Source organism: Eumetopias jubatus, unplaced genomic scaffold, assembly GCF_037043125.1.
Source record: "Eumetopias jubatus isolate StellerSeaLion01/CBP00866 unplaced genomic scaffold, mEumJub1_p1.0 scaffold_13, whole genome shotgun sequence".
Lineage (NCBI taxonomy): Eukaryota > Metazoa > Chordata > Mammalia > Carnivora > Otariidae > Eumetopias > Eumetopias jubatus.
In genome coordinates this window covers 57,943,474-57,966,101 of record NW_028274819.1, presented here as the reverse complement: position 1 = coordinate 57,966,101, position 22,628 = coordinate 57,943,474, and the positions used below count along the sequence as shown (strand labels likewise).

The following is a 22,628-nucleotide window of genomic DNA, read 5'->3' as shown; positions in this document are numbered from 1 at the left end:
GAGAGAGAAACCAAGAAACAGACTTCTAACAATAGAGAACAAACTGATGGTTACCAGAGGGGAGGTTGGGGAGGAATGGGTTAAATAGGGGATGGGGATTAGGAGTGTATTTATCATAATGGGCACTGAGTAATGTACAGAATTGTTGAATTACTACAATGTACAACTGGAACTAATATAACACTGTATGTTAGCCATGCTGTAATTAAAACAAAATTAAAAAACCTAACTACAATAATTTATTAATGAATAGACAATAAAAACAGGTAAATTGTTATATCAAAAACTTACGAGGAGGAGAATAAAAGGGTAGAGTTTTAGTAAGAGAAGTTGTTAGCGGGGAAAAAAGACTATTATATCTCTAAGTTGTCTTATGTAAGCCTCATGGTAATCACAAAGCAAAAACCTACAGAAAAATAAAGAGGAGGGAATCAAAGCATATAACTATAGAAAATCAATTCACAAAATAAGGCAACAAGAGGAAGAAAGGAATAAGGGAACTATGTAACAGCCAGAAAACAATTAAGATGGCATTAGTAAGTCCTCAACTATCAACTATCAACAATTACTCTAAATGTAAATGGATTAAATTCTGCAATTAAAAGGCACAAAGTGGCTGGCTGGATAAAAAACAAGACCTGACTATATGCTTGCTGGCTACAACAGATTCACTTCAGCTTTAAGGACATGCATATGCTCAAAGTGACAGTATGGAAAAAGATATTCCAAGCAAAGGAAAACAAAAGAGAGCAGGGGTAGCTATACTCAGACAAAATAGACTTTAAGATAAAAACTGTAACAAAAGACATGAGGCGCCTGGGTGGCCCAGTCAGTTAAGAGGCTGACTTTCGCTCAGGTCATAATCCCAGGGTCCTGGGATTGAGCCCCACATCAGGCTCCCTGCTTAACAGGGAGCCTGCTTCTCCCTCTCCCTCTGCCTGTTGCTCCCCCTGCATGTGCTCTCTCTCTCTGTCAAATAAATAAAAAAACAAAAAACAAAACAAAACAAAAAACAGTAACAAAAGACAAAGAAGATCATTATGTAATAACAAAGGCTTAATTCATCAAGAGGATATAATAACTGTAAATATGTATGCAACCAACATCAAAGCACCTAAATATATTAAGAAATACTAACTGATCTGAAGGGAGAAATACACAATACAATTAATAGTAGGAGACTTCAATATGCCACTTTTAACAATGAATGAATGAATAGTATACCCAGACAGAAAACTAATACAGAAAAGTTGGACTTAAACTACGCTTGACACCAAAAGGACCTAACAGACATATATAGAACATTCCATCCAACCAAGAGCAGCAGAATACACATTCTCCAGAATAGATCACATGTCACAAAACATCTTAGTAAAAATTTTAAAACTGAAATCATACAAAGTATCTTCTCTGACCCCAGTAGTATAAAACTAGAAATCAACTAACATGGAGGAAAACTAGAAATTCACAAATATGTGTAAATTAAACAACATATTCCTGAACAACCAATGGAGCAAAGAAGAAATCAAAAGGTACATTTAAAAATATCTTGAAATAGGGCACCTGGGTGGCTCAGTCGTTGAGCATCTGCCTTCAGCTCAGGTAATGATCCCAGGGTCCTGGGATGGTCCTCACATCGGGCTCCCTGCTCAGCGGGGAGCCTGCTTCTCCCTCTCCCACTCACCCTGCTTGTGTTCCCTCTCTTGCTGTCTCTGTCAAATAAATAAATAAAACCTTAAAAAAAAAATCTTGAAATAAATGAAAATGGAAACACAATATACCAAAACTTACAGGATACAGCTAAAGTAGTTCTAAAAGGAAAGTTTATAGCAATAAATACCTGTATTAAGAAAAAAAGAGGGGCGCCTGGGTGGCTCAGATGGTCAAGCATCTGCCTTTGGCTCAGGTCATGATCTCCAGGTCCTGGGATCAAACCCCATGTTGGGCTCTCTGCTCAGTCAGGAGTCTGCTTCTCTCTTTCCCTCTGCCTCTCCTCCTGCTTATGTTCTCTCTTTCTCTCTGTATCTTTCTGTCTCAAATGAATAAGTAAAAAATCTTTAAAAAAAGAAAGATGTTGGGGCACCTGGGTGGCTCAGTCAGTTGAATGTCAGACTCTTGATTTTGGCTCCAGCCATGATCTTGGGGTTGTGGGATGGGGCCTAGCATCAGGATCCGTGCTTAGTGGAGTCTGCTTGAGATTCTCTCTCCCTTTCCCTCTGCCCCCCACCACCCCACGAGCATGTTCTCTCTCTCTCAAATAAATCTTTAAAAAAAGAAAAAAGAAAGATTTCAGATAAACAACCTAACTTTATAACTCAAAGAACTAGGAAAAAAGTAAGCCCAAAGTTAGGAGAAGGAAAGAAATAAAAATCAGAGTGGAAATAAATGAATTAGATTAATGAAATGAAGAGCTGGCTTTTTAAAAGATAAAAACTGATAAACCTTCAGCTACACTAACTCAGAAAAAAAGCAAGAGAATTCAAATAAATAAAATCAGAACTAAGAGAGAACATTACAACTAATACCACAGAAACAAAAAGGATCATGAGAGACTACTATAACAATTATATGCCAACAAATTGGAAAACCTAGAAGAAACGGATAAATTCCTAGGTATATAAAATCCACCAAGACTGAATCAGAAAGAAAAAGAAAATTTTTTTTAAAGATTTTTTTTTAAATTTATTTTTGACAGAGAGAGAGCATAAGCAGGGGGAACAGCAGAGGGAAAGGGAGAAGCAGACTCCCCGCTGAGCGGCTCGATCCCAGGACCCTGGAATCATGACCTGAGCCGAAGGCAAACGCTTAACTGTCTGAGCCACCAAACAATAACAAGTAAGGATATTGAATCAGTAATCAAAAACCTCCCGGGGCGCCTGGGTGGCTCAGTTGGTTAAGCGACTGCCTTCGGCTCAGGTCATGATCCTGGAGTCCTGGGATCGAGTCCCGCATTGGGCTCCCTGCTCAGCAGGGAGCCTGCTTCTCCCTCTAACGCTCCCCCCTCTCATGTACTTTCTCTCTCTCTCATTCTTGCTCTCTCAAATAAATAAATCTTTAAAAATAAAAAAAACCCTCCCAACACAGAAAAGCTGAGAACAAGTAGTTTCCTTGCTGAATTCTAAATATTTAAAAGGATTAACACCAAACTTTCTCAAACTGTTCCCAAAAAATAGAAGAGAAGGGAATACTTCCAAACTTGTATTCATGAATCCAGCATTACCCTGATACCAAATACTAGGTGACATCATATATATTTGGAATCTAAAAAAGCCAAACTCAGAGAAATAGAGAATAGAAGGGTAGTTACCAAGGGTTGGGGGTGGGGAACTGAAGAATGAGAACATACAGGTCAAGGTGTACAAACTTCCAGTTATAGGATTAACAAGTTCTGGAGATTTAATGTACAGCATGGTGATTACAGCTAATAATACTATATGATATACTTAAAAGTTGCTAAGAAAGTTCATCTTAAATGTTCTCACCACACACACACACACACACACACACACACACACACACACACACAAATGGTAATTATGTGACAGGTAATTATATGACAGGTAATTATGCAATGCTATGCTGGTAATCATTTTACAATATATGTTTATCAAATCAACACATTGTACACCTTAACCTTATATAACATTACACAGCTGACCCTTGAACAACACAGGTTTGAACTGCACAGGTCCAATAAATATAATACAGTACTGTAAATATTTTCTTTTCCTTATGAGTTTCTTACTAATATTTTCTTTTCTGGGGCTTGCTGTATTGTAAAAATATAGTATATAATACATATAACACAGAAAATATGTGCTAATCAACTGTTTATGTTATTGGTAAAGCCTCCAGTCAACAGTAAGCTACTAATAGTTATATCCTGGGGGAGTCAAAAGTTCTATATGGCTTTTTGATTGCGTGGGCAGATCGGTGTTCCTCAACTCCATATTATTCAAGGGTCAACTGTTTCAATTATATCTCAATAAAACCAGAGACAAAATCCAAAAAATATATATATATTTCCAAGTAACTTAACTGAATCCTAGAACAAAATTCAAGGCTATTTCTGGTATACCAAAAATATCCAGCACCCAACAAGGTAAAAAACACAACCTCTGGCATCCAATCAAAGATTACCAAGCATATGGGTGGCTCAGTAGGTTGGGCGTCCAACTCTTGGGTTTCAGCTCAGGTCATCGTCTTGGGATCATGGAATTGCGCCTCATACCAGGCTCAGTGCTCAACAGGGAGTCTGTTCAAGGATTCTCTCCCCTTCTCCCTCTGCCCCTCCCCCCTGCTTCCTCTCGCTCTCTCTCCCTTTAAAACAAATAAAAAAATCTTAAAAAAAAAAAAAAGATTGCCAAGCATACAAAGAAGAAACATAACCCATAATGAGACAAATAATCCAGTGAAACCAATCCAGAACAGACACATATGTTAGAATTAGCAGACCGGAATTAAAACAGTTCATATAAAAGTCTAGAAAATACAAACTAACCTATAGTGTCAGAAAGTAGAACAGTGGTTGTGGGGTAGAGATGAGGTAGAGGCAACAGTGGGATGGAAAGGGAGGACTTACAAAAGGGACATGAGAAAACCTGGAGGTGATGGGTATGTTCAATACCTTGACTGTGGTGATGGTTTCACGTGTATATATGTCAAACCTTTATTTGTACACCTTAAGTATGCACATTCTGTTGTATGTCAACTATACCTCAATAAAACTGTTTTTAAAAAAAGTTTTGCCTCCGGAGAGTAGAATTAGAGGGTAGAGAGAAAAGAGGAAAAGGCACTGCTTTTTGGTTTTATTACAACTCTTCTACCACTAGCTGGATTTTTATTTATTTTTTAATGTACTGGATTTTTACACTTTTAACACATCACTTTGATAAAATAAATTAAAGAAACTTTTAGGAAAGGGAATAAAACAGTTGGGGATAGTTTCATAGATGTGATAAGATTTGAGCTAGATACTGAAAAGAGAGAAAGGAACTAAAGCCTACTGTCGAATTAAGTACCTACTGGACTTCACTTTATACATGTGCTAACTTGCTTCTCACAACAACCTTGTGAAACACTGCCCCATTAAGCAAACAATAAAGTCAGGCTAAGAGATTATTTTTTTTAAGATTTTATTTATTTATTTGAGAGAGTGAGCAAGAGAGACAGAGACAAGCACGAGTTGGGGCGAGGGGCAGAGGGAGAAGCAGACCCCCTGCTGAGCAGGGGGCCTGACTCGGGCCTCCAGGATCATGATCTGAGCAGAAGGCAGACACTCAACCAACTGAGCCACCCAGGCACCCCAGGGAAGAGGTTATTTAATTTACCCAAGTTCTCACAGTAAACAAATAGCAGAGCCAAGATTTTATTCCAGGTCTACCTGTACTTATAGTCAATGTTCTTACCCTTAAATGTACTAGCACAATGTTTGTACAAAGAAGGTCCTTATTAATATTTTAAAAATTATACCAAAGAGGTCATGCCTAGGTGGCTCAGCCGGTCAGGCGACCAACTCTTGATTTTGGCTAAGATCATGATCTCGGGGTTGTGAGATCAAGTCCTGTGTCAGGCTCAACACTCAGCGTGGGAGTCCGCTTGGAATTCTCTCTCTCCCTCACCCTCTACCCCTTCCCCGACTCATGCTCTCTAAAATAAATAAATAAAACCTTTTTAAAAAATTATATAGGGGGGAGAAGAAAAGATGGCGGAGGAGTAAGGGACCCCATTTCAACTGGTCCCCGGAATTGAGCTGGATATCTACCAGACCATTCTGAGCACCCACAAAATCAGCCTGAGATGTAAGAAGATCTGGATCTCTACAAACAGAATATCACAGGTGGTTGGTTTCCAGGCACGAAGCAGAGAGCTGTGATTCCGCGGGCAGATATCGGAGGATAAACGGCAGCGGGAGGGAGCCTGACCGTGGGGATCCTACACCTCCGGTGAGAGACAGCCTCGCTTGCTGGGGATGGGGCACAGACTCGCAGACCGGGTAGCAGAGGGGAAAGGGCTTTAGGGCAGTCCCCGGGACGGACACCGGAGTGGCAGGGTTGCGGGTGCGAACTGGAAGCGGCTGGCGGTTACAAAGGACAGAGATGTGCTGCGACCTGGGGACAGGGCTGGGGGCACTGCGGAGGGGCACACAACCCAGGATGCTGTAGTTTATAGCAGCACACACAGAAACGGAGACAGTGTGGCCTGGAGAGCTCACTGAAGAACAGACTGCGATCTCTCTGCTCTGTGGCAGAGGGTTGGAAACGGTCTCTTCTGCTCTGACTCGCGGAAAAGCAGAAAGCTGCCAGGGAAAGCTGCCAGAGAACAAAAGCCCCCAAAAACTGATTCCCAGTAAGCCCATCCCCCACCACAGGGGGCAGGGCAACTCTGCCCAAACAGGGTTGCCTGAGTAACAGCACGGCAGGACCCTCCCCGAGAAGACAGGCTGGGAAAACAAGAGGCCAGCAACCTTAAGGTCCCTAGAAACAGGTGCATCTTGCTTGGGTTCTGGCCAATAATTTGGACTCTATACATTCCCTCAACCACCCATCAACAGAATGACTAGGAGGAGGAACCCCCAAAATAGGAAAGACTCAGAGATTATGAGGTATGCTGCAGATTTACAAATGGATGCAGATATAACCAAGATGTGGGAGATGGAATGCAGGCTAGCAATTGTGAAGACAATGGCTGAAATGGAGAAATCAATTAATGGCAACATTCTCTAAGGGCAGAAATGAAAGCTGAACCGGCAGAACTTAAAAATGCTATCAATGAGATCCAATCCAATCTAGATAATCTAACAGCTAGGGTAAGTGAGGCAGAAGAAAGAATAAGCAACCTGGAAGACAATATAATAGATAAAAAGGGAAAAGAGGAGGCCAGGAAAAAACAACTCAGAATCCATGAAAATAGAATCAGAGAAATAAGTGACACCATGAAGTGTTCCAATGTCAGAATAATTGGAATCCCAGAGGGAGTGGAGAGAGAGAGAGAGAGGACTAGAAGATGTATTTGAGCAAATCATAGCTGAGAACTTCCCTACTATGGGGAATGAAACAAACATTCGAGTCCTAGAGGCAGAGAGGACCCCTCCCAAGATCAAGGAAAACAGGCCAACACCCTGGCATGTTAACAGTAAAACTTGCAAATCTTAGAACCAAGGAAACCATCTTAAGGGCAGTTAGGGGAAAGAGATTCCTTACATACAGAGGGAGGAACATCAGAATAACGTCAGACCTATCCACAGAGACCTGGCAAGCCAGAAAGGCCTGGCAAGACATATTCAGGGTACTAAACGAGAAGAACATGCAGCCAAGAATACTTTATCTGGCAAGGCTGTCATTCAGAATGGATAGAGAGATGCAGAGCTTCCAAGACCGGAAGAAACTGAAAGAATATGTGACCACTAAGCCGGCCCTGCAAGAAATATTAAGGGGGGTTCTATAAAAGGAGCAAGACCCCAAGAGTGATATACAACAGAAATTTATAGGGACAATCTATAAAAACGTCTTCACAGGCAACATGATGACAATTAATTCTTATCTTTCAATAATCACTCTCAATGTGAATGGCCTAAATGCTCCCATAAAACGGCACAGGGTTGCAGATTGGATAAAAAACAGGACCCATCCATATGCTGTCTACAAGAGACTCATTTTGAACCTAAAGATACATCCAGACTGAAAGTGAAGGGATGGAGATCCATCTTCCATGCCAATGGACCTCAAAAGAAAGCTGGGGTAGCAATTCTTATATCAGACAAATTAGATTTTAAAGGCCAGCATTACCTTAATCCCCAAACCAGGCAAAGACCCCATAAAAAAGGAGAATTTCAGACCAATATCCCTGATGAATATGGATTCCAAAATCCTCAACAAAATCCTAGCTAATAGGATCCAACAATACATTAAAAGGATCATCCACCACGACCAAGTGGGATTTATCCCCAGGATGCAAGGGTGGTTCAACATTAGCAAATCAATCAATGTGATAGAACACATTAATAAGAGGAGGGAGAAGAACCATATGGTCCTCTCAATTGATACCGAAAAAGCATTTGACAAAATACAACATCCTTTCCCGATTAAAACTCTTCAGAGTATAGGAATAGAGAGAACATTACTCAAGTTCATAAAATCCATCTATGAAAAACCCACAGCGAATATCATCCTCAATGGGGAAAAGCTGAGAGCCTTTCCCTTAAGATCAGGAACACATCAAGGATGCCCACTCTTGCCACTATTGTTCAACATAGTACTAGAAGTCCTAGCAACAGCAATGGAGCACTGGGTGTTATACGAAAACAATGAATTGTGGATCACCACATCAAAAACTAATGATGTATTGTATGTGACTAACATAACATAATAAAATTAAAAAAAAATTATAATGACTGCATACTATTCTATCTAGTACAAAGGTTAACATTTAAATTGATATCCCTTTCTCATTATTATAAATAATGCTATCATAAATATTTTTATGTAAATATTGTTTTCCTTTACTTAAAATGTTAATAAAGGCAAAAAAATGACCAGAAAAAGAATTATATCAAAGAGTATTCTATTAAAAATGTTTTAAGTAATTTCCCAATTGCACAAATAGCAAAGTAATTTGCCTAGGTGGAGTGTGAAAACATAAGGTGAGGAACTAGATAGATTCATAGCTATATATCCAAATGACAGTTTTCAATAGCTTTAAGTAAACCTGCCAAAGATGCTGAAACCTGCAGAAGATGCTATTCAGGAGGGCCCTAGGATTCAAACTAATGAAAATCTTTACTGATGGCTGAAATAAAGGAATCGAAATATACAGATAATATTAAATTCAGCTGAGAAGTCAATACTATGAAAGTCAGAAACACATTTCAAATGACCTGGAGACAGGAGGTAGTAGAGTCTTACAAACTACATAAAACTCAATTAAGGACAATGCAAAGTTTTACAAATTAGAATGAGAAACTGCAAACCACAAATATAGGCTGCTGTGAGAGACAGAATAAGGACAACTATAAGAGAAAGATCCAAAGAGAGAAAGATGACAGTAGACTATTCTTGGGGAAAATCTGAATATACTACCTCAAAGCAAAATTTAGAGGTAAAAATGGAAAGAGATGGGTAGTGGTCATCCTTCTCTCTCCTTTAATTCAGCTTCTCTTTGGAATGTTTACCTATTTATGGAACCCTAAACAAACATAGATCCTAAGTACTGAGAGAAGAAACTAAAATAAAGGAATCATTCACTTAATAAAACACGCCATATGAGAACGGCATGAATGTAGTCTTCAAATATCTGAAGGATTGTTAAACTACGGGTGATTGAGGCTTCCAGAAGCTGTAAAATATCAAAATTAAAATCAATGAAGTTACAGAGAAGCAGATTTCTACTCAATATAAGGCAAAACATTCTAAAATTAGAGCTGTCCAAAGAAAGCATAACAAGCTGCCTTAATTAGACTATGAACTTTTTTGGACAGGGGCCATATCTTACTAATACTTGTAATGCTTTTCACTTGGTACAATACCAAGGACAGAGCAGACACTCAGGAAAAGTCTGGGGGAATGACTAAATCCATGCATGCATGCTTGATGAAACCAGAGTATAGTAGTTTCTCCCTTATCCTCTGGTATTATTCATAAAATTATGTGTTTCTTTCTCTTCTGATTTAACAATGGTTATAGCAGATGGCAGCTTGTTTTGCTCATAAGCTTTACATACAGAGAGAGATGAAAGAATGGATGAATTAAGAAAGAAAAGACAAAGTTTTACAGGCTATTAGACATACCCTTTTTTTAACAAAAGTATTAAAAATAATTAATAATTAATTTTTAAATTAATAAAAAAGAAAGTAAAACTGAATATGAAAATGACTAAAAGAGAGGCACCTGGGTGGATCAGTCAGTTAAGCATCTGCCTTCGGCTCAAGTGTCCTGGGATCGAGCCCCACATCAGGCTCCCTGCTCAGCGGGGAGTCTGCTTCTCCCTCTCCTTCTGCCCCTCCACGCCCCCACCCCCCACCCTCCACCCCGCTCCTCTGCACGGGCTCTCTCTCTCTCAGGCTCTCTCTCAAATAAATAAATAGAATCTTAAAAAAAAAATGACTAAAAGAAAGATTAGAGACCTGATTTTTACATGTTTTTTATAGCATCCTTTTTTTAAAAAAAGATTTTATTTATTTATTTATTTATTTGAGAGAGTGTGTGTGTGAGTCGGGGGGGGGGGGGCAGGGTGGAGCAGAGGGTGAAGGACAAGCAGACTCCATGCTGAGTGGGGAGTGTACCGGGGCTTGATCCCATGACTCTGAGATCATGACCTAAGCTGAAATCAAGAGTCAGACGCTTACCCAACTGAGCCACCCAGGTGCCCCATAGCAAATGCATCCTTGCTGTGAAACATAAAAAAATTCACGCTCTAAAATTTCCTCCCACCTCTTTCCCTACTTACTTATTTTTATTAGTCATTTCCACATTGTCAAGGCCTGTATATTTCGCATTGTCAAGGATTTACATTTCATTCTGCAGACCACATTTTCCACCCTTGTGGGTTTTTTTAATAACAGCTTTATCAAGATATAATTCACATATCATAAAACTTAACCTTTTCATGTATAAAATTCAGTGGTTTTTAACTTATTTACCTATTTGTGCAACCATCATCACTAATCTTAGGATATTTTCATCAGCCCAAATGAAACCCCAGACCCATTAGCAGTCACTCCCCATCTCTCCTCCCCACAGTCCCTGGCAACTACTAATCCACTTGCCACGTCTATGGATTCGGCTATTTTGGGTATCTCATATAAATGAAATCATATAATATGTAGTCTTTTGTGTCTAGCTTCTCTCACTTAGCATAATGTTTTCAAGGCTCATCCATTTTGTAGCATGCATGTATCTATAACTTCATTCTTTTTTACTGCCAAACAGTCCACTGAGTGGATATGCCACATCTTATTTATATATTCATCAGTTAAGACATCTGGGTTGTTTCCCACTCTTTGACTATTATAAATAATGTGATATGAACATTCATAATACAATTTTTTTGTGTAGACATGTTTTCAATTCTCTAGGGTATATTCCTAGGACATGAATTCCTGTATCATATGGTAATTCTATGTTCAGCCTTGTTTTTAGCCTCAAACCTCAATCTAAATGGATATTGTGCCTACCACTAGTCTTTTTCCCCATGACTTTTCTTCCCATTTTGCCTTTATTTTTTTTAACCATGATCAACTTGTTTAGATTTCATAATCCATCTTCATGTAGTTTTTCAGGGAGTTATATATATTGTATTCCCTAACATCTTGAGTGTTTGAGAATATTGTGCCCTGCCTTTATTCTCAAAAGATGACTTAGCTATAAACTGTTGGGATCTCTCTTTCCTTCAAAAGTTTGTAAGTATTGTGCTGTTGTCTTCCAGACTGAACATTACTATGGAGAAGTTTGAAGCTAGCATGAATTTTTCCCTTGTAGAAGACTTGCTTTCTTGACTAGACTCCTGAAATATTACTGCATTATACCTGAATCTGTGTATTTGGGTAGATAAAAGGCCTTGAGATCAGATAATGATGCTGTACCCACTGTATCTCTCTATAGAGCTAAGAAAACATAGTAATAAAGACATTTTTTACTCCTGAGTCAGATTGACAACTTGGATCTTTTACTGAAAGTTCTAGTGCTCCACATGTAATTTTCAGTAGCATCAAAACACATCACATACCTAGATACAAATCTAACAAAAGAGGTTTAAGACTAAAACTCCTGACAGGCTTTTTGGGTGCAAATTGAGAAAGTGATTCTAAACTTTATATGAAAATTCAAAAGGCCAAGAAGAATCCAGACAATCTCAAATAACAACAAAGAGTATTTACACAACTAGATATCAAGGCCTATTTGCAAGGATAGACAAATAGAACAACAGAAAAGACCCCAAGAACCAACTTGTACAGTCACCTGATTTATGACAAACGTGGTCCTGCATATAGTATAGAAAAAATGGTCTTTTCAATAAAGGGCACTGGATCAACTAGATACTTACATGTGGAAAAAAAAAAATCTGGACCCCAAATTCACATTTTTTTATACAAAAATAAATTCGAGATGTACTGCAGATCTAAACATGAAAGGTAAAACAATGTAACTTTTAGAAGAAAACACAGGAAAATATCCTGATGACCTTGGAGTCGCAATGAGTTATTAAAACAGGACACCAAAAGTTTAACTACGAAGGCAAAAAAACTATAAAGTCAAGAAGCTAAGATTATAAAGTCAAGAAGAACAAAAGGTTGTTTTTAAAAAGCTGATTTAAAGAATAATAGATATGAAATTGTAAATAAGGAGATATATAAATATTAGCTAATTTAACTTTACCGAACAAAAAGAATGCACATAAAATGATCACGGACTGAAAATTTCTTCTTAAAAAATGGTTTCAGTCGGGGCACCTGGGGGGCTCAGCTGGTTAAGCATCTGCCTTCAGCTCAGGTCATGATCTCAGGGTCCTGGAATTGAGCCCTGAGTCAGGTTCCCAGTTCAGCAAGGAAACTGCTTCTCCCTCTCCTTCTCTCCCTCCCCCTACCCACTCGTGCACAAGCATGTGCACTCTCTCAAATAAATAAAATCATTTAAAGAAATGATGTAAATCAAGGACCAATCAAACTCTAAGTAGAAGTAATTTAGCTTTTATTTTCTACCATTCATTTATATTAATATCTTAAATTATAATATAGCCACATTGTAGAAAATACAGGGAAAAAAAGAAAAATCCATTATTTTACCATCTTAAAATATCCATTTTTATCATTTTGGTGTTTGGGGAACCCTCACCAAACCACAGAGCAATTTGCACAAGAAAAGTTTACTATAAAGAATCATGAGAGAATTGGAGTAATGAGGGATTGCCTAGTAAGAAGTAAGAGAACTCTTCAGAATATAGGAACAGCAAATGTAAGGAATGGCCACTATTCCTAGGTTGGAGATAGAATACTAAAAGAAGAGGTCCCAGCCAGGACTGAGATCTACACCTTGTGGGAGAGGGCATGACAGCAGCTCACAGAACAGCAGAAAAGTTGCTGTAGTACCACAACTGCAGAGCTTATTGAAAATCGTACCCTTAAGAACTTGTTCTTCATATGCCCTCTAGGGAGCCAGGAAATGCTGATCGCATGGAGGGGGGAGCTCCTGGCCAGTAGGTGCTGCTGATTGCAGGGCTCTGCAGGAGCTATCACTGTGAAAGCAGACCAAACTGTAAGATCTGGGCACTAGAGGAAGCTTCATGCACTGTCAGAGAGACACTAGATAAGCCACTTGTACTGCAAGAGCCAGGCACTGCAGGAGCCACCAGGCCAGCACCCCAGAACCAAGAAAGAAAACCCCTCCCTCTTGCAATGTCTCTCCAGTGCCCTCTACTGGCAAAGTTTAACATTCAGCCAGCTAGCAAAGGAAACCTATTTAAAGGGCCCAGGTCCATTTTCACAGAGCATGCAAGGAATCAATCTGGAGCTGACGGATAATAAGTTGATACCTAGCACAACCATAAAATTATGTTTTCATTAATCATGGCTGGGTATAACTATGGTTGCTGAAGGTTCCCCCAAATACCAAAATGATAAGAATGGATTTTTTAAGATGGTAAAATGGTCTTTCCTCTTTTTTCTGTATTTTCTACAGTGTAGTTATATTGTTCTTATAGTTTAGAATTAAAATAATAATATAAATGAATGACAGAAAATGAAGGCTAAATTACTTCTAGTTAGAGTTTAATTGGGTTTGGGATACTCCCAGAAAATTCAATTAAAAGTTTTTTTACCAGAAGTAAAAACTAGAGATTCATTCATATACCACACAATAAGTACACTAAAACATTCAAGCAAAAAAATATTTTTTTTCAAAGAGGGAATCCTACTTGAATATAGACTTAAGGAATTTTTTTAAATCTGACTACAATATTTTCATACCCACGAACACAATTTCTTTGTATTCTCCCACCAAATAAAAATTAGACGTTAACAACATTCCCATAATTTAGAGATTTCTTAATAAGTAAAAGCAAATTTTGGTAAATGAAAAGAAAACTCTAATATCAAAAGCAAAGGAAAGAAAGTCAGGGGAAAAGGCAATATGCAAAGGTAAATTTTGGAGAAACAGTAGGGAGATGTTTGCCTCAGCATGACAGTAGGTGGAGCCAGTGCGCTCAGCAGTCTTAAGGGTTCTGAATTTTGCCTGATATAAGAAAGCCCTGGGGCAACTGGGTAAACGTTGAGGGCTCGATTATATTTTCAAGTGTATAACCACCACCCAGAATGGAAGATAAAAAAATAGAAGCATTAAAACCTGGTGAAGCTGAAAAAATGATAGGTATTACTTCATTGCCACTGTGAGGAGCCCTCCTGCATAGTCAGCAAATGATCTCCGTGAGAGCAGTAAACTGGTTTGAGCTTGAAAGCAACCCGACACTTTCCCCAAAGCAAGTTCATTTTGTCAAATATTTTACTGCTTATACAAATGTTCAAATCATGTTAAAGATTCCCAGAACTTCAGAGACTTTGGAGCTGAAAGAAGACAGGCAGATCATCTCATTTAATCTCCTCAATTTGTATCAGGCAACATTTTATTCATACCACTTTCTAGTTGTGTTAACTTGGGAAACTTACTTATGTTTAAGACTTAGTTTCCTGGGACTCCTGGCTGGCTCAGTTGGTTAAGCGGCTGCCTTCCGCTCAGGTCATGATCCCGGGGTCCTGGGATCAAGCCCGCATCCAGCTCCTTGCTCAGCGGGGAGCCTGCTTCTCCCTCTGCCTGCAGCTCCCCCTGCTTGTGCTCTCTAACAAGTAAATAAATAAGATCTTAAAAAAAAAAAAAAAACACTTAGTTTCCTGACCTGTAAAATGGGGGGGACCCAAAATATTTAAATTCTTTAAAGAAGTATAATGAAAACAATAAATGTGACCCAAAAAGACAATTTCTGATATTACAAAGATCCACTGAACATTATATAGGAATTCCTACAATCTTGCTATGTTAAGAATTAGGTGCTGGAATTTAAGAAACACCAGAAAGGGAAAGGGAAAGGGAGGGAGGGAAAAATAAAATAAAATGAAATCAGAGAGGGAGACAAACCGTAGCAGACTCTTAACTATGGGAAACAAACCGAGGGTTGCTGGAGAAGAGGTGAGTAGGGGGATGGGGTATCGGGTGATGGGCATTTAAGGAGGGGACTTGATGTAATGAGCATTGGGTGTTATATGCAACTGATGAATCACTAAACTCTACCTATGAAACTAATAATACACTATGTTAATTAATGGATATAAAATAAAAATAAAATAAAATAAAAATTAAGTGCTGCCTGGGAATTGTCTTGGTACTTAGATCAGCTCAGAACAGTTGTCAGAAGGGAGAAAGTTTGCCTTCCAATTAAAACAATAACAAAGAAAAACAAAGAAAATTGTAGTATAAGCTGTTTCACCCAGAGTTTTAAAAAAATCACACAAATGCATATTACAGTATTAGGTACTCCTTAGTAGCTTTTAAGACAGATATCAGAATAAAAACAGGAAACCAATACAGGTATGTCTTACTTTAAAGAATTTTAAGTACAAATTCAGTTCAATTTGACAAACATTTATTAAGTACTTCCTATGGGTAAGTCACTGAGATGCGAGATGAGAAGAAAGGTTTAGCAGGTGAATAACCCTGGTTCCTGTTCCAAGAAAATATATATACAATTTAGTAGGAAAGAGAGACAGGTAACCAACTAGCAAGGGAGAATGGCAGGACCAATGAGCACCCAACAACATACTCAGGGGAAGGGAGGGAACCCAAGAGGAGATTCAGAGGAGCTAGCACTGGAGCTATGCCTTGAAAGAAGGAAACATAAGAAGTATTTATATCACTACTAATACAAGAGTCATTCTATTTTCTTTATAGAGTGACTATAGTAGCTTCAAAAAATTATTTAATTTATGAAAACTGGTTTTACATTATGTTTTAAAACATACATTCTATTTTCACTTTACTGCATGTATGTTATAATAAAAATAAAACTTAAAACCACTTATTATAAAATAATAAAAATGAAAATGTTCATATTAAGTTCAAGAGGAAGTACATTTTAGGTTTGGGAAGAAAGGCTAAGTACATAGTGGTCTCTTAAAGAGATAACAGAAGACCTTGGGAGCTCCACATTAGTTACGGCTCAGGTAAACTATAGTCCATTAAGATGGAGGTCACAGGGAAAGGGACAGACTCATAGCAAAAAAAGAATATTATCTTTATATAATGCTGCTTTGAAGAAGGCTCAAAAATGAGAGCTAAACAGTGAGAATAAACAATTAACAGAAAAGAATGATACAGAAGACATGAATTAGAAGAACAAGGGAAATAAGATGGTCCTGATCTCCCTGGAGAAATACTTAGTGAAATGAAGATTTCAGATTTATCCAAAGGTCAAAAAAGGGAAAGTTTCCAAACCATATTCAGGATGAAGAGGCATTTTGAAATAACAAAATCAGAAAATGATTATTTTTCATTGAAACTCTTTTCAGGCCCCAACTCAGTAAGTTTTGCTTAGTCACCCTACTGAAAATGATCGCTCCCTCTTATAGCACTGACTGTTCTAACCCCTCCTCTGGCACTTAGTACAGATTGCCCTGCACAGATAGCTCTCTTTTCACTAAATCTGAATACAAGTATTTACATCTATCATCTTATGTTAAATTTCTTAAGAGCAGCAGCTTTACATTTATTCACTCATTCAAAAGCAAGTCTTTACTGAATGTTTACTATGAAAAGCACTATAATGGAATACAAAGGAAAACCAGACAGACTCTGCCCTCATGCAAATTAAACTAGTGCCAAATTTACATAATAGTAAAGATATTCAAAAACTAATAGACATTATTTTAGAAGCAGTTCAATTATGATGCAATGGAGTAGTTCTTTACTCACAAATTAATCTCATGTATCAGATTTATTCTTTACTCAAAACTAGTCTCACTATAATTTTTCACTCACTCTTCATTTACTGAAATGCATCAGTTAAAAATCATGACTATACCAGAAGGAAACATCAACAAAACTAAAAGGCAGCCTATGGAATGAGAGAAGATATTTGCAAATGACATATCTGATAAAGGGTTAGTATCCAAAATCTATAAAGAAGTTATCAAACTCAACACCCAAAGAACAAATAATCCAGTTAAGAAATGAGCCAAAGACATGAATAGACACTTTTCCAAAGAAGACATATAGATGGCTAAAAGGCACATAAAAAGATGCTCAACATCACTCATCATCAGGAAAATACAAGTCAAAACCATCATGAGATACCACTTCACACCTGTCAGAATGGCTAAAATTAACAACACAGGAAACAGATGTTGGAGAGGATGCAGAGAAAGGGGAATCCTCTTACACTGTTGCTGGGAATGCAAACTGGTACAGCCACTCTGGAAAACAACACAGAGGTTCCACAAAAAGTTAAAAATAGAACTACCCTATGATCCAGCAATTGCACTGGACTAGGTATTTACCCAAAGCATACAAAAATACTAACTTGAAAGAATACGTGCACCCTGATGTTTATAGCAGCATTATCAACAATAGCTAAATTATGAAAAGAGCCCAGGTGTTGTCCACAAAAGCCAAATTATGGAAAGAGCCCAAGTGTCCACAGATAGATGAATGGATAAAGAAGGTGTGTGTGTGTGTGTGTGTGTGTGTGTGTGTAAAGAAGGTGTGTGTGTGTGTGTGTGTGTGTGTGTGTGTGTGTGTGTGTGTAGATGTAGACTAAGCCACCCAGGTGCCCTAAGCACCAGGTGTTTGTAACTCTTGAATCACTAAATTCTACACCTGAAACTAATATTACACTGTATGTTAACTAACTGGAATTTAAATATAAACTTGGCGGGGGTGGGGGGGTGCGCCTGGGTGGCTCAGTCGGTTAGTGTGAGCCTTCCGCTCAGGTCATGATCTCAGGGTCCACGTCAGGGTCTCTGCTCAGTGGGGAGTCTGCTTCTCCCTCTCACTCTGTGCTTTCCTTCTTTCTCTCTCTCTCAAATAAATGAATAAAATCTTTAAAAATAAGAATTAAAAATAAAAACTTGGAAGAAAGGGGTGCCTGCGTGGCTTAGTAGGTTAAGCGTCCAACTCTTAATTTTGACTCAGGTCAGGATCTCAGGGTCATGAGATTGAGCCCTGCATCAGGCTCTGCAGTCAGCAGGGAGTCTGCTTCTCTCTCCCTCAGCCCCTCCCCCCTCATGCTCTCGTGCTCTTTCTTTCTCTCTCTCTCAAAATAAATAAATCTTTAAAAGAAAAAAAAAACCAACATAGGGGCAACTGGGTGGCTCAGTCAGTTAAGCATCTGCCTTTGGCTCAGGTCATGATCCCAGGGCCCTAGGATCAAACCCCAAGCCAGGCTCCCTCTGTCCCTCCCCGTTCATACACACGCCCTCGCCCCTCTCTCCCTCTCTCTCTCTCACTCTCTAATAAATAAAATCTTTAAAAATCAATAAAAACTTGGAAGAAAAAACCAATTAGCTTAAATAACACAGGTTTCACAATAAATTATTTGACATAGTGTCTAGTGAGTTGTAATCTACAGAAGACTTCCAAGTGCAGAAACAATAACCATGAAACAATACAAAAGTTGCTAGACAGGGTATATTGGTATTTCTCCTAAGAACAGGTTCCTAGCCCAATCTGTTATAAAGAATGTTTATTTCCTGAATTTGTACCTCAAAATATATCACCATGGGGAGGGGAGGGTATCATTAAAGTGGCTGGAGAAGCTTTAAATAACTGGGATATTAAACTGGCTGTGTAACATCCCAGTTACTTACTGATACTACAATGATCCATTCCTCCTGTAGGAACAGTTGACAAAAACAGAGAAAACTGAAATTCATTAAATATCTATTTTGTGCCAGATACTATACAATGACCTTTAATTACAGAAACTGTACAATCCAGAAAAAAGAATAATGTAACAAATACATCCCCCACCCTACAACTGATCATTATTTACATTTTGCCATGTCTGCATCAAGCTTTTTATTTTAATAAAGTAAATGAACTATTACTGATATAATCAAAGTCAACCATCTCTCCAGTCCAATCCCCCTTCACACATTTCCAGAGGTAATGGCTAGTGTTAATTTGGATGCATAATTGTAATTCATTTAAAAATTATTTTACATATATGTATGTCCATAAACATATAGTTTTGCTTTGTGCTTTTTATTTTTATCTAAATAGGATAACTCTGTATCACTTGGCAGTTTTTATCAATAAAAATTACAGTTGAGAGAGCCAGTAGATAATTACAATAGTTCATTCCTTTCAACTGCTGTACAGTATGCTATCATAGGAATATACCAAATTTTATTTATTTATCTACTCCCATACCACTGGACATTCTAGGTTGCTTCTATGTTCTGTTTTTTTATTAAACAATACTTCAGCGAACATTTTTATGTACATTTATACAAGTATCTTGCTTATTGCTTTATACGCATATAAAACAGACTTCCGGGATGCCTGGGTGGCTCAGTTGGTTAAGCAGCTACCTCCACCTCAGGTCATGATCCCAGGGTCCTGGGATCGAGTCCCACACATCAGGCTCCTTGCTCAGTGGGGAGCCTGCTTCTCCCTCTGCCTGCCTCTCCCCCTGCTTGAGCTTCTGTGTCTCTATCTCTCTGACAAATAAATAAAATCTTAAAAACAAAAAACAAAAAAACAAAACAACCAGACTTCCTAGTTGGGGAAGAAGAAAAAGAAAAGAGGAAAGAGATGGAAAAGAGTCCTGAGCTATCACAAGAGGCAAAAGGGCCATGAGCAAAGGGTGGGAATGTTCACTAGAATTCCCTTACATTCATCCTCACTATCACTGCCATATTTCAGGCCCTCTTATCTTAACTTGTATGAGGTTTAAAAAAAAAAAAAAACAGGTAAAGTAAGTGAAAAGTAAAAGAACATATGTTCCATGTATTACTTCATATGACGGGGGTGAACAAATATTTTTTCACTTTTGATAGAGAAACGGAGGCTTGATGTATTTTTTTTAATTTAAAGTAAGCTCATATAGATTAAAAATAGTTTATATTCTAAATCACTTTTTAAAGAATGGAAGTATTCATTACCTTCATTGAGAAAATCAGGCCACAAAATGATACAAGGCATAGTCATATATTTTTATTTTAAAAATATGTGTGTGTGCAGAGAGAAAAAGAGAGAGAAGACAGTATAGAGGATGTACAGCAAACAATTAACTGCTCCTAAGAAATGGCTCACGAAGTCACAGGTGTGGATGCCACAGGAGTTGGGTAGCACAAAATCTAAGCCACCGCCTATGCAGATCAATAGTGCCTCATGGGCTTGCTTGGGCCAGGTCTGATTTTTACATTTCATTTTGTAATGTAATGCTGAGCACAGTGATTACTGGTGCTTTTCATTTTCTTTTTCTGCTTCTTTGTATTTTCTACATTTCCCTTCATAACATTTTGAAGAGCTGAATTGTTTAAGTACTTGCCCAAGTCTAAACTATATACTTCATGAAGATTTCACCAGTTTCTCCCAGGCTTAGCACTGTGCCTGGCATACTGAAAGTAACCAATCAATATTTGCTGACTGATTCAAAATTTTCCACAATAAGAAAGTAATTACTCTCTAATAAGAAAAACAAGAAAAGTGGTTTCCACAAAGGAAATCCATATGAACATAATTTTATGAACATATGAACATAATTTTAACATCAATTAAAAAAATACAACATACCATAATGGAAGTTCATAGGAAGTTCATAGAAAATGGTACCAATTCATTAACCCTTGGCTTGGTATAACTGATGAAAATTTCGCAGAAGAGATGATATTTCAGTGTGCCTTAAAGGGTAAATAGGAGTTAAACAAGTGCAGAGAACAATATTCGAGGCAGAGATAGCACACGAATGTACAAAGCAAGAAAGAACATGGTGTGCCTAGGAAACCATGACAAGTAACTTTTATTAAGTCTAGGAGGCAAGCTGTAATGGGAGGTACATACAGCTACTCTGATAAAGTGGAACAAATATAAACATGCACAACATGTCTATGCTCTCCCTACCAAACTGCACAAAGTCTGAAATCTATTCCAGAGAGAGCAAATGGGGAGCAAATGATGCAGAAGAATGATAAAGAGACAAATAACTTTTAAGTTATAAGATAAACTTGAGAGACTGGATATGGTAGAAAGGGGACAAAATAGGATATGACTGCAATAATCCAAATAAGTGATGATAAGGAACTGAACTAAGATGGCTGTGAGATGGGAGAGAGGGAAGAGAAGGCATGAATGACTAAGAGAGTTTTCTATGATGAAAGAATATATTACCAACTGATTACACAAAAGGCAACCAAACGCATGCAAATACATAACTTTGCTGAAAAATGAGTAAAATGTCTAAAGTGTTAAGAAAGTTACCCATTTTCTTTCCATAGAAGGAGGAAATAACTAAATATGCAGGACCATCATCATAAATAGTCCCAAAACAGATTTTTCATTATAATTAAATAAGGTGCTTAGCATGGTGGTTGACACACAGTAAGTGCCAATAAATACAACCTGTTATGTTAATATTGTTTTTAACGTTGTCAAAAAAGGCCACAAAAGGAAGTAATTTTTCCCTAGAAATCTGTATATTCTTTAACAAGTAGTGGTTCCTCCTTGAAACACTTTTATTAAAATTTTAAATTTTTAATTGAAATATAGTCAACATTAATGTTAGTTTCAAGTGTACAACACAGTGATTCAACAATTTTATACATTACTGAATGCTTCCCATGATAAGTGTATTACAGTATTATTAACTGTATTCCCTACGCTGTATGCCTCTTAAAATCTTTTCACGAGTTCTCAGAATTTAAATCTTCCCTGTTGCCTACGGCATAAATACTTTCATCAGCTCTAATTGCTGAAAAAGTCATTAAATAAAAGAGGAAGCACATAAAACTATTCAGCAGTGGTAGGGAGGTCATCAATGAGGATTTTAAACATGTCTGTGCAAAGTAGGGCCCATTATCTGAAACAAATTCTATCTTCTTACTTCCTGCCAAAATACTGAATACTTTCTTGGCTGTCGGATCCGAACCCCAACAACACACTCCAAAACACATCACTAAGACTGACACTTGCCAAGTTTTGGTATACTATCAAAGAAGAACATCCACAATTACCTAGAAAGGCTATTATTAAAACAGTCCTCCCTTTTCCAACTACATATGTCGGTGTAAATCCTAAATTTCTTTATACACTTCAATTGAAATAACATATTACAACACAGATAAAATGCAGAAGTAGATATGAGAATCCAGTTGACTTCCATTAAGCCAGACATTAAAGACACCTCCAAAAACTGTAAAGCAATGCCTCTTATCACTAAATTTTTTGTTTTTTTCATAAAAATGTTATTTATATTAATGATGTTTTTTTTTAAGATTTTATTTTATTTACTTGAGAGAGAGAGAAAGAGAGGGCAGGCAGGAGTTGGGGGGGCAGGCAGAGGGAGAAGCAGGCTCCCCCCTGATCAGGGGGCCCAACGTGGGACTCGATCCCAGGATCCCGGGATCATGACCTGAGCCAAAGGCAGACGCT

General features: G+C 37.9%; 1 protein-coding gene across 2 annotated transcripts in view; it reads right to left on the bottom strand.

The window, feature by feature from the left end:
* Positions 1-22,628, bottom strand: part of ACER3 (alkaline ceramidase 3) — a 161,240-nt gene that overhangs the window by 114,458 nt on the left and 24,154 nt on the right. The window contains exon 1 of one of the 2 annotated variants that reach the window (XM_088017444.1): positions 1,564-1,633. The exons of the other annotated variant lie outside the window; for it this stretch is intronic. The gene's annotated coding sequence lies outside the window, so the exon portion shown is untranslated. Of the gene's footprint in view, positions 1-1,563; positions 1,634-22,628 lie in introns of those variants that run through there. 2 annotated transcript variants of the gene reach the window in all.